Genomic DNA, 9,975 nt, shown 5'->3' on the forward strand with positions numbered 1-9,975 from the left:
ATGGAGAGACAGTGAAAACAGTGTCAGACTTTATTTTTGGGGGCTCCAAAATGACTGCAAGATGGTGATTGCAGCCATGAAATTAGAAGACGCTTACTCCTTGGAAGGAAAGTTATGACCAATCTACATAGCTTATTGAAAAGCAGAGACATTACTTTGCCAAGAAAAGTCCATCTAGTCAAGGCTATGGTTTTTCCAGTGGCCATATATAGATGTGAGGGTTGGACTGTGAAGAAAGCTGAGCACCTAAGAATTCATACTTTTGAACTGTGGTATTGGAGAAGACTGTTGAGAGTCCCTTGATCTGCAAGGAGATCCAACCAGTCCATTCTAAAGGAGACCAGCCCTGGGATTTCTTTGGAAGGGATGGTGCTCAAGTTGAAACTCCAGTACTTTGTCACCTCATGTGAAGAGTTGACTCATTGGAAAAGACTCTGATTCAGGGAGGGATTGGGGGCAGGAGGAGAAGGGGATGACAGAGGATGAGATGGCTGGATAGCATCACTGACTCAATGGATGTGAGTTTGAGTGAACTCCAGGAGTTGGTGATGGACCGGGAGGCCTGGCATGCTGCAATTCATGGGGTCGCAATGAGTCGGACATGACTGATCGACTGAACTGAACTGAACTGAACAGTACATAGAAAACTCTAAAGACATTGCTAGAAAATTACTAGAGTTATGAATATAGTAAAGTTTTAGGAAATAAAAGTAATACACAGAAATTCCTTGCATTCCTATACACTAATGATGAAAAAACAGCAAGTAAATTAAGGAAACAATTCCATTCACCATAGAAACAAAAATAATAAAGTGCTTAGAAATAAATTTACCCAAAGAAACAAAAGGCCTATATATAGAAAACTATAGAACAGTGATGAAAGAAATCAAAGGTAACACAAATAGATGGAGAAGTATACCATGTTTATGAATCAGAAGAATCAATATAGTAAAAATGAGCTACCCAAAGCAACCTATAGATTTAATGCAATTTCTATCAATCTACCAATGGTATATTTCACAGAACTAGAAAAAATTATTTCAAAATTCTTTAGAAACACAAAAAAACCTCCAATAGACAAAGTAATCTTGATAAAGCATAATGGAACTGGAGGAATCAATCTGCCTGACTTCAGACTATACTACAAAGTTACTGTCATCAAGACAGTATGGTACTGGCACAAAGACAGAAATATAGATCAATGGAACAAAATAGAAAGCCCAGAGATAAACCCATGTGCATATGGACACCTTATCTTTGACACTGAAGGAAAAAATACACAATGGAGAAAAGGAAATCTCTTTAACAAGTGGTGCTGGGAAAACTGGTAAACCACCTTTAAAGAATGAAGCTAGAACACTTTCTAGCACTATACACACACGCACACACACACACACAAATCTCAAATGATTAAAGATCTAAATTTAAAACCAGAAAATATAAAACTCTTAGAGGAAACCGTAGGCAGAACACTCTCTGACATAAATCACAGCAAGGTCCTCTATGATCCATTTCACAGAGTAATATAAATAAAACCAAAAATATACAAAGGGGACCTAATTAAAATCTTTTGCACAGTGAAGGAAACTATAAGCAAGGTGAAAAGGCAGCCTTCTGAATGGGAGAAAATAGTAGGAAATGAAGCAACTGACAAAGAGTTAATCTCCAAAATATACAAATAACTCATGCAGCTCAATACCAGAAAAATAAACGGCCCAGTCAAAAAATGGGCCAAAGAACTAAACAGACAGTTCCCCAAGGATGGCTAAGACGCACATGAAAAGATGCTCAGCATCACTCATTATCAGAGAAATTCAAGTCAAAACCACGATGAAGTACCATCCCACGCTGGTAAGAATGGTTTCCATTAAAAAGTCTACAAACAACAAATGCTGGAGAGGGTGTGGAGAAAAGGAAACTCTTTTACACTGTTGGTGGGAATGCAAACTAATACAGCCACTATGGAGACCAGTGAGGAAATTCCTTAAAAAAACTGGAAATAGAACTATAATATGACCCAGCAATCCAGTTGCTGGGTATACACACCTTGTAAACCAGAATTGAAAAAAGACACTTGTACCCCAGTGTTCATTGCAGCACTGTTTACAATAACTAGGACTTGAAAGCAACCTAGACGTCCACTGGCAGATGAATGGATAAGGAAGTTGTTGTACATATACATAATGAAATATTACTCAGCTATAAAAAACAACACATTTGAGTCAATTCTAATGAGGTTGATGAAACTAAAGCCTATTATGCAGAGTAAAGTAAACCAGAAAGAGGAATACCAATACAGTGTATTAATACATATATATGGAATTTAGAAAGACAATAATGAAGGGTCAACACAAGGATGATCACTCTTGCCACTTTTATGCAACATATTATTGGAAATCTTAGACATACTAATCAAAGAAGAAAAAGAAAGAAATCCAAATTAGAAACAAAGAAGTAAAACTGTCACTGTTTTCAGATAACATGCCAATATACATAGAAAATCTGAAGAAACAATTCAATTTAACATCACATCAAAAAGAACAAAATACCTAGGAGCAAGGAGATTCAACCAGTCCATTCTGAAGGAGATCAGCCCTGGGATTTCTTTGGAGGGAATGATGCTAAAGCTGAAACTCCAGTACTTTGGCCACCTCATGTGAAGAGTTGACTCATTGGAAAAGACTCTGATATTGGGAAGGATTGGGGGCAGGAGGAGAAGGGGACGACAGAGGCTGAGATTGCTGAATGGCATTACTGACTCGATGGACGTGAGTCTGAGTGAACTCTGGGAGTTGGTGATGGACAGGGAGGCCTGGCGTGCTGCGATTCATGGGGTGGCAAAGAGTCAGAAACGACTGAGTGACTGAACTGAACTGAAACCTACCTAAGGAGACAAAAGACCTGTACTTTGAAAACTATAGGATGCTGTTGAACCTAGCTGAAGAGAATACAAACAGATGGAAAGATATTCTATGTTCTTAGATAAAAATAATCAGTATTATAAAAATAACCATTCTACTCAAGGCAATCTACAGATTTAATGCAATCCGTCTATGGGGTCACACAGGGTCGGACACGACTGAAGCGACTTAGCAGCAGCAGCAGCCTTTCAAATTACCAATGTCATTTTTCACAGAACTGAAACAAAAAATTTCACAATTCATATGGAAACACAAAAGACCCTGAATAGCCAAAACAATCTTGAGAAAGAGGAACTGTGCTGGATAAATCAGGTTTCCTGACCTCAGACTATATCTCAAAGATTCAGTAACCAAACAGTGTGTTACTGGCAAAAAAAGTAGACACATAGATCAATGGAATAGGATAGAAACCCCAGGATAAATCAGCACACCTTTGTCAAATAATCTATGACAGAGAAGGGAAGATTATACAGTGGAGAAAAGACTGTTTCTTCAATGACTTGTGCTGATAAAACTGGATCAATGAGATCAGAACATTCCCTCACAAAAATAAACACAAAATGTATTAAAGACCTAAATATAAAACAAATGCTCAAAAAGTCCTGGAGGAAAAAATAGGCAGAACTTGTATGACATAAATCACAGGAAACTTTTTTTATATCCATTTCCTAAAGTCATGGAAACAAAAGCAAAATAAATACATGGAATCTGATTGAACTTAAAAGCTTTTGAACAGAAAAGGAAATTATAAACAAAAGGCAACCTACAAGTTGGGAGAAAATATTTGCAAACAATGAGACCAACAGGAAATAATTTTCAAAATATACAAAGAGCTTGCAAAACTCAATATCAAAAACAAACAAATCACCTAATCAAAAAAGAGCAGAAAATCTAAATAGACTCTTCTCAAAAGAAGTCCTATAGATGGCCAAGAGGCACATGAAAAGATGCATAACATCACTGATTAATAGAGGAATGCAAATTAAAACTAAAATGAGATACCACATCACACTTGTCAGAATAGTCATTGTCAAAATGTCTACAAATAATAAGTGCTGAAGAGGGTGTGGCAAAAAGGGAACCCTTCTAACACTCTTGATAAGAATGCAAATTGGTGCAGCCACTATGGAGACCTGTAATGAAGTTCTTAAACACTAATAATAGAGTTATGGTATTATCCCATAATCCTGCCCCTGGACATATATCTGGAAAAGACGAAAACTGTCATTCAAACAGATAAATGTACCCTAATATTCCCAGTGCTGTAACACTATTTAGTGCAGCCAAGCCATGGACACAATCTAAATATCTATCAACAGAATATAAACTTAATGTTACCAAATGGGAAAGGGTGGGGAGGAATAAAGTGGTTATTTGGGATTAACAGATACTACTGTATATAAAACAGATAAACAACAAGGACCTGCTGTGTGGCACAGGGAACTATATTCAGTAGCTTGTAATAATCTATAATGGAAAAGAATCTGAAAAAGAAAATATATTATTGGTCAGATTCTTTTCCATTATAGGTTGTTATGAGTTAGTGAATATCTATCTCTATATATAATGCCTTGCATCTATGTGTATATACAATGCATTATATATATATATATGTACATGAATCACTTTGCTCTACATTATAAATCAAATATACTTAAATTTAATTAATTAATTAAAATAATGCATTTTTTCATTTAATAAATATTTTTAAAATCTAGAACTAAACTTAAAATTAAACATTATAAGCAAATATGTAACAGTTTATAAATTTAAACTTCTTTTGTATGTTCTCATTTGAAACTTCAGCATCCTCTCATATTTAATCAATTATAGCTATTAGTTTAAAAATACATAGCTAGGAAATGACAGAGAAGGGATTCAAGTATAGGTCTCTTTGAATTTAAAGAAGATTCTATATTCTATAAATACATTGTCAAAATTTTCTTTAATTTCCCAAGAATACTAGATAATTTGCTACCCTATAGACCAGCAGGCACCTCTGTCCATGGGATTCCCCAGGTGAGAATACTGGAGTGGGTTGGCACACCCCTCATCAAGGGATCTTCCTGACCCATGGATCTAACCTGTGTCTCCTGCATTGCAGGTGGATTCTTTACTGGTGAGCCACTAGGGAAGCCATAAGACAATTCAAAGTATTTTCAAACCTAAGTTCATTTGCCTGATGCACCATGAAGCTAAACAAATCAATATGTTACCATCTATGATGCGTGAAAAATCACAAGGAATATGGTGACAGAAAAGGGGAGCATAGACCTGACTTTCAAAACAGCTGCCACTGAGGCTCTCAGGGAAAGATCCAAGAGGCTATTATGGGTGAGTGGTCAGGCAAAGTAAACAAAAGAAAAAGCTCACAGCTCAAAGACTTTCTTTTGCTTTCAGTGGAGAAACGGTGGCACAAATTCCCATCTGTCCTTCTCAGTATTATAAAGAAAAACAACTACACTGCACTGAGATGTATTGCTTCTGACCCAAGAATGTAAATATTTAAGTAGTTTTCAAATAAGTAGGGAAAAGAGGGATTTGTGCTATTTTAGAATGTAAATGCTGAAAAGAATATGTAGAAAGTGCAATTTATAGTTGATGCTTATTATTTCCCACATATCAGAATGCATAAGAACAAATAAATTTCACAAATTAATTAGTCTTCCTGTTTTCATAGGGTAGACATTTATTTATTTATATATTTATCTTACTTTCTTTTAAAATTGTATTTATTTTAGTTGGAGAACAATTACTTTACATCATTGTGATGGTTTTTGCCATACATCATCATGAACTGGCCACAGCTATACATGTGTCCCCAAGAACCTGAAGCCCCCCTCCCACATCCCTCCCCACACTATCTCTGTGGGTTGTCCAAGAGCACCAGCTTTGGGTGCCCTGCTTCATGCATCTAACTTGCACTGGCCATCTGTTTCACATATGGTAATGTACAGGTTTCAGTGCTCAAGTTATCCCTTCTCCCACTGAGTTCAAAAGTCTGTAGTTTATATCTGTGTCTCCTTTGCTGCCCTGCATTTAGGAAACATACTTCCTTTTTTCAGTTTGAAAACACTTTTGGAGATTTTATTTTAGTGAAGTAAGTTATCTGCTTAGATTTTCACTGTAAGTCAGCCGTTCATCAGGTGATAAACTTGAACAAGATATTTACTATCTTGTTTTGCCTCAGTCACATTATATGAAAATAGGAATGAAAAGAGTACCACCTAAAGTGAATGGTATATGTATATTCTATTAACTGACATAATTATACATATTATATTTAATTATATATATATATATAAGCACTCGTGGCTGAGTTGGTAAAGAATCTGCCTGCAGTGCAGGAGACCTGGGCTTGATTACTAGGTGGAAAAGATCCCCTGGAAAAGGAAATGGCAACCCACTCCAGTATTCTTGCCTGGAGAATCCCATGGACAGAGGAGCTTGGTGGGCTTCAGTCCACAGGGTTGCAAGAGTCTGACACAACTTAGAGACTAAACCACCACCACCACATGCCATACAATCAGTGCTCATAATTTTTTGGCTATTTTGAAGTCTCATAACTTAGTTCAATCAGCTATTCTTCACATTTCATGGATGAAGAATCTGAAGTGCACAGATATTAGGTAACCTGATGAAGGTTACAGACTAGTCAATGGTAAAGTCAGAGGTACTCTTTACACAGTACTACATTTGGGTTCATACAAGTATTAATTAATTATCTTATTTATAGTCTATTTCTAAATCACACTGACTTCTCTCTTCATAGAATCTTTATTAAACTTTCATATGTGTGCTCAGTCATGTCCAACTGTTTGTGACTACATGGAGCCCACAAGGATCCTCTGTTCATGGGAATCTCCAGGCAAGAAAACTGGAGAGGATTGAAATTTTGTACTCCAGGAGATCTTCCTCACCCAGAGATCAAACCTGCATCTATTGCATTGAAGGAAGATTCTTTGCCTACCAAGTCATCTGGGAAGCCCTTTTATTACCCTTACTTTTTTGCTAATATTTGCGAGTATTTGTATTTCTATTTAACATATAATAAGCTCTGCAGGATAAGGAGAGTGTTTATAGTTCTATTACATCCTTTACAGGTCCTAATATAATATTGTAAAAGAAAAATTGTAGCAGGCATTTATTAAAAATGGAAAATAAAAGACTTTAGGATTAGAAGTTGAGATGACTGCAATAAGAGAGAATTGATTCAGTTCCAATGAATCTAAAGGTAGATTATTAAACATTGACATGCATGCTCAGTCTCTCAGTTGTGTCCAACTCTTTGTGACCCCCATGGACTGTAGCCCCCACCAGGCTCTTCTGTCCATGGGATTTCCCAGGCTAGTATACTGAAGTGAGTTGCCATCTCCTTCTCAAAGATACTGGAGTGAGGCAATGAAAAACAAAACCCCAAGGGATGTTTCATCAGTGTGGTTAGGTCATTTGTGTTTGCTAATTGTCTCTTATTGAAGTTAGATTGCTACCCCTGCAAAGAGGTTGGGAAGTAAGTGGCCTGTCAGTCTTACAGACTAAATTTAAAAGAGATAAATCCCAGGTCCTGGAGAATGACATTCCTGAGTTGTAGAAGTCTTCCATCTCAAAGAAGTAGACCACAGATACACAAATGCAAATTTTCTAAAGTAGATGCTTTAATGTTTTATCAATTTATTCCTTAATTTATTCTTTGAAACCCAGGAAGCTATCAGCCAAGTATCTTATTTTTGCAATATGTAATAGTTGTGCTAATATTTTTGTGGGGGAGTAGTTTATGTAGAAAATTTGAAAATAATTTATAGTCAATCAATGGGTTTAATGAATCATAACTAATTTCTGTTTAGAGAGTCTTTTTTCAGTGCTGTAACTGGCAAGCAGTCAAATACATCACCTCTTGTGTGTGTGTTCTGCTCTCTGCCAGTTTCCTGAAGGAAGAAATCAAAAGCATTAAGATGCTCATAACAGAAGTAAAGGAAATACATGCAATACAAAAATGGCTATTCAGATTTAAGCATTTGAAAAGTTTACATCTACTTGGAGTTTTTAGTGTCTAGGACTCTAGAGAAGGGATACAGGCATCAGTGGGGAGTAAAAGAGCTGGCAGGGCTGACCGAAAAGTCACTAGCAAGGCACTAGTGATAGAAACCCTATTATTGAATGGCTTTTTAAGATGTGAATTAACTCCATGTATGGATATTGTCATTTTTATTTCAAAATATATTTAAAGTGCTCATATGTTCATCTGGTCTTTCTTAAGCATCAGTTTTAATCAGTGACAGTGTATTTTAGAAAAGGTCCTTAGGCAAAACCCAGTTGAAACATATATAAGAAATCATTAGTCATCACATGTTAGAATATTTTGCAAAGTTAATAGACCAAAAGAAGAAGAGAAAGAACTGACAGTAAGATTTCCAAGGGTTAACTAAAGCTATCTATTCTTTTGATAGATGAAACCTCTTCATATGGAGCTGCCATATGTTTGGTAGATTTGTGTGTGCGTGTGTGTATCACCAAAAAATATAGCTACAACCTGAAAGCAGTTACTTTATTTGGTGTCTCCTGCTCTCAGAGTCCTAAGAAAGGGGCTCATGTATACATGTTCTAAAAGCACAGCAGCCAGTCATAGACAGCATTAAGACTTATTTTGTAATTGAATGAGAGATTCTTTAAATTATATAGGATCTTATAATTTTCAAAAAGTTTATGCACAAGGTTCTACATAAATCCCATAACTCTTTTGCCTCTACCCTGAACTGCCTCTCCCTCCTTGCATCTCCCCATGGGTAACCACTAGCTTGTTCTCTGTGTCTGTGAGTCTGCTTCTTTACTTTTGTTTGTTGTACTTACTGGTTTGTTGTTTTAAGTTCCACATATAAATGATATCATTGAAAGCTTTGAATAGAAAGTTCCTGACTGTTGAAAGAGAATTTGAAAAAAGAAGTATTAAACTAAATAGGTTCATTTGGTATGTTAAGTTACATGGAAGTATTTTCAAATGAGTAATACATTTACTTAGGTTATATTGTATGATGAATGCTAATAATATAGATATCTTAGAAATTCTACAGAGTTTCTAAAATTCTTATATGTACTGGTAAAATGTTATCAGTAATAATCCTAGTCATTATCTTAAAGTGTATGTCACAGCAATAATTGAGTGTCTTTGACAATTGCATGGAATCCAGTTTTAAACATACTTTCTTAAGTCTTTTTGTGTCTTTCATGAAAATGGGAGTCTGCTGAAGCCTGGCTTACCATGGAAGGAATGACTCATTATAGGAGGAAAGGGTGAGAAGCAGCTTGATCTAAGAACCAGAGAAAATTCATGAATATCATGTTTATATAGAATTTAGTAGGAAAAAAGTAAGATATTAAATTACACATAAAATATTAGAACTATATATGATTTGTATTATACATGTGTACACAAAATACTTTGAAGAATATCTTTTATAAATTTGTAAGCATAAATATATGCTTAGCTTTTGATTGGCATTTTATACTTAATTGGCACAATTGAAGGTTAATAATTTTTGCAGATACCCTCTTTTCTCTCTTTTAATGGTCTTGAAAAGTTGTTCAGTCAGTGTAAAAAGGGCATTTGTGTGTAATTCAGGCCAACCTAGACTGTCTTTTGACTAGACTAGCCAAATCCTCATCTAAGCCTTCTAAAAAGGCAGAGTTATGCAAAGGAATATTTTGATGATTAGAGAATAACTCAGGTATCAAGCTAGAATAATGCTAAAAGTTTTTATTTTTTTAAAATTTCAAATAATCCAGAATTGATTCATTCCATCTTTGCTTGCACTGTTCAGTTTATGATTTTAATTGAGCAACTTCTTTGCATTCAGTGCAAGCCTGTGGAATATGTGATTCAAAGTCCAGTAAGGGGTATTTACATTCTGCTTTCTCTATCTTTTTTGCTTTGCTTTCAGAGACTAACAGCTACATTAATTGATATAAATCTGAAAGTTCGAGATTGCAGGACCAAATGGTTAACTAAGTTAAGTTCAGTTTAGTTGCTCAGTCATGTCCAACTCTTTGTGACCCCATT

The sequence above is a fragment of the Bison bison genome, unplaced genomic scaffold, assembly GCF_000754665.1.
Source record: "Bison bison bison isolate TAMUID 2011002044 unplaced genomic scaffold, Bison_UMD1.0 scf7180017864237, whole genome shotgun sequence".
Lineage (NCBI taxonomy): Eukaryota > Metazoa > Chordata > Mammalia > Artiodactyla > Bovidae > Bison > Bison bison.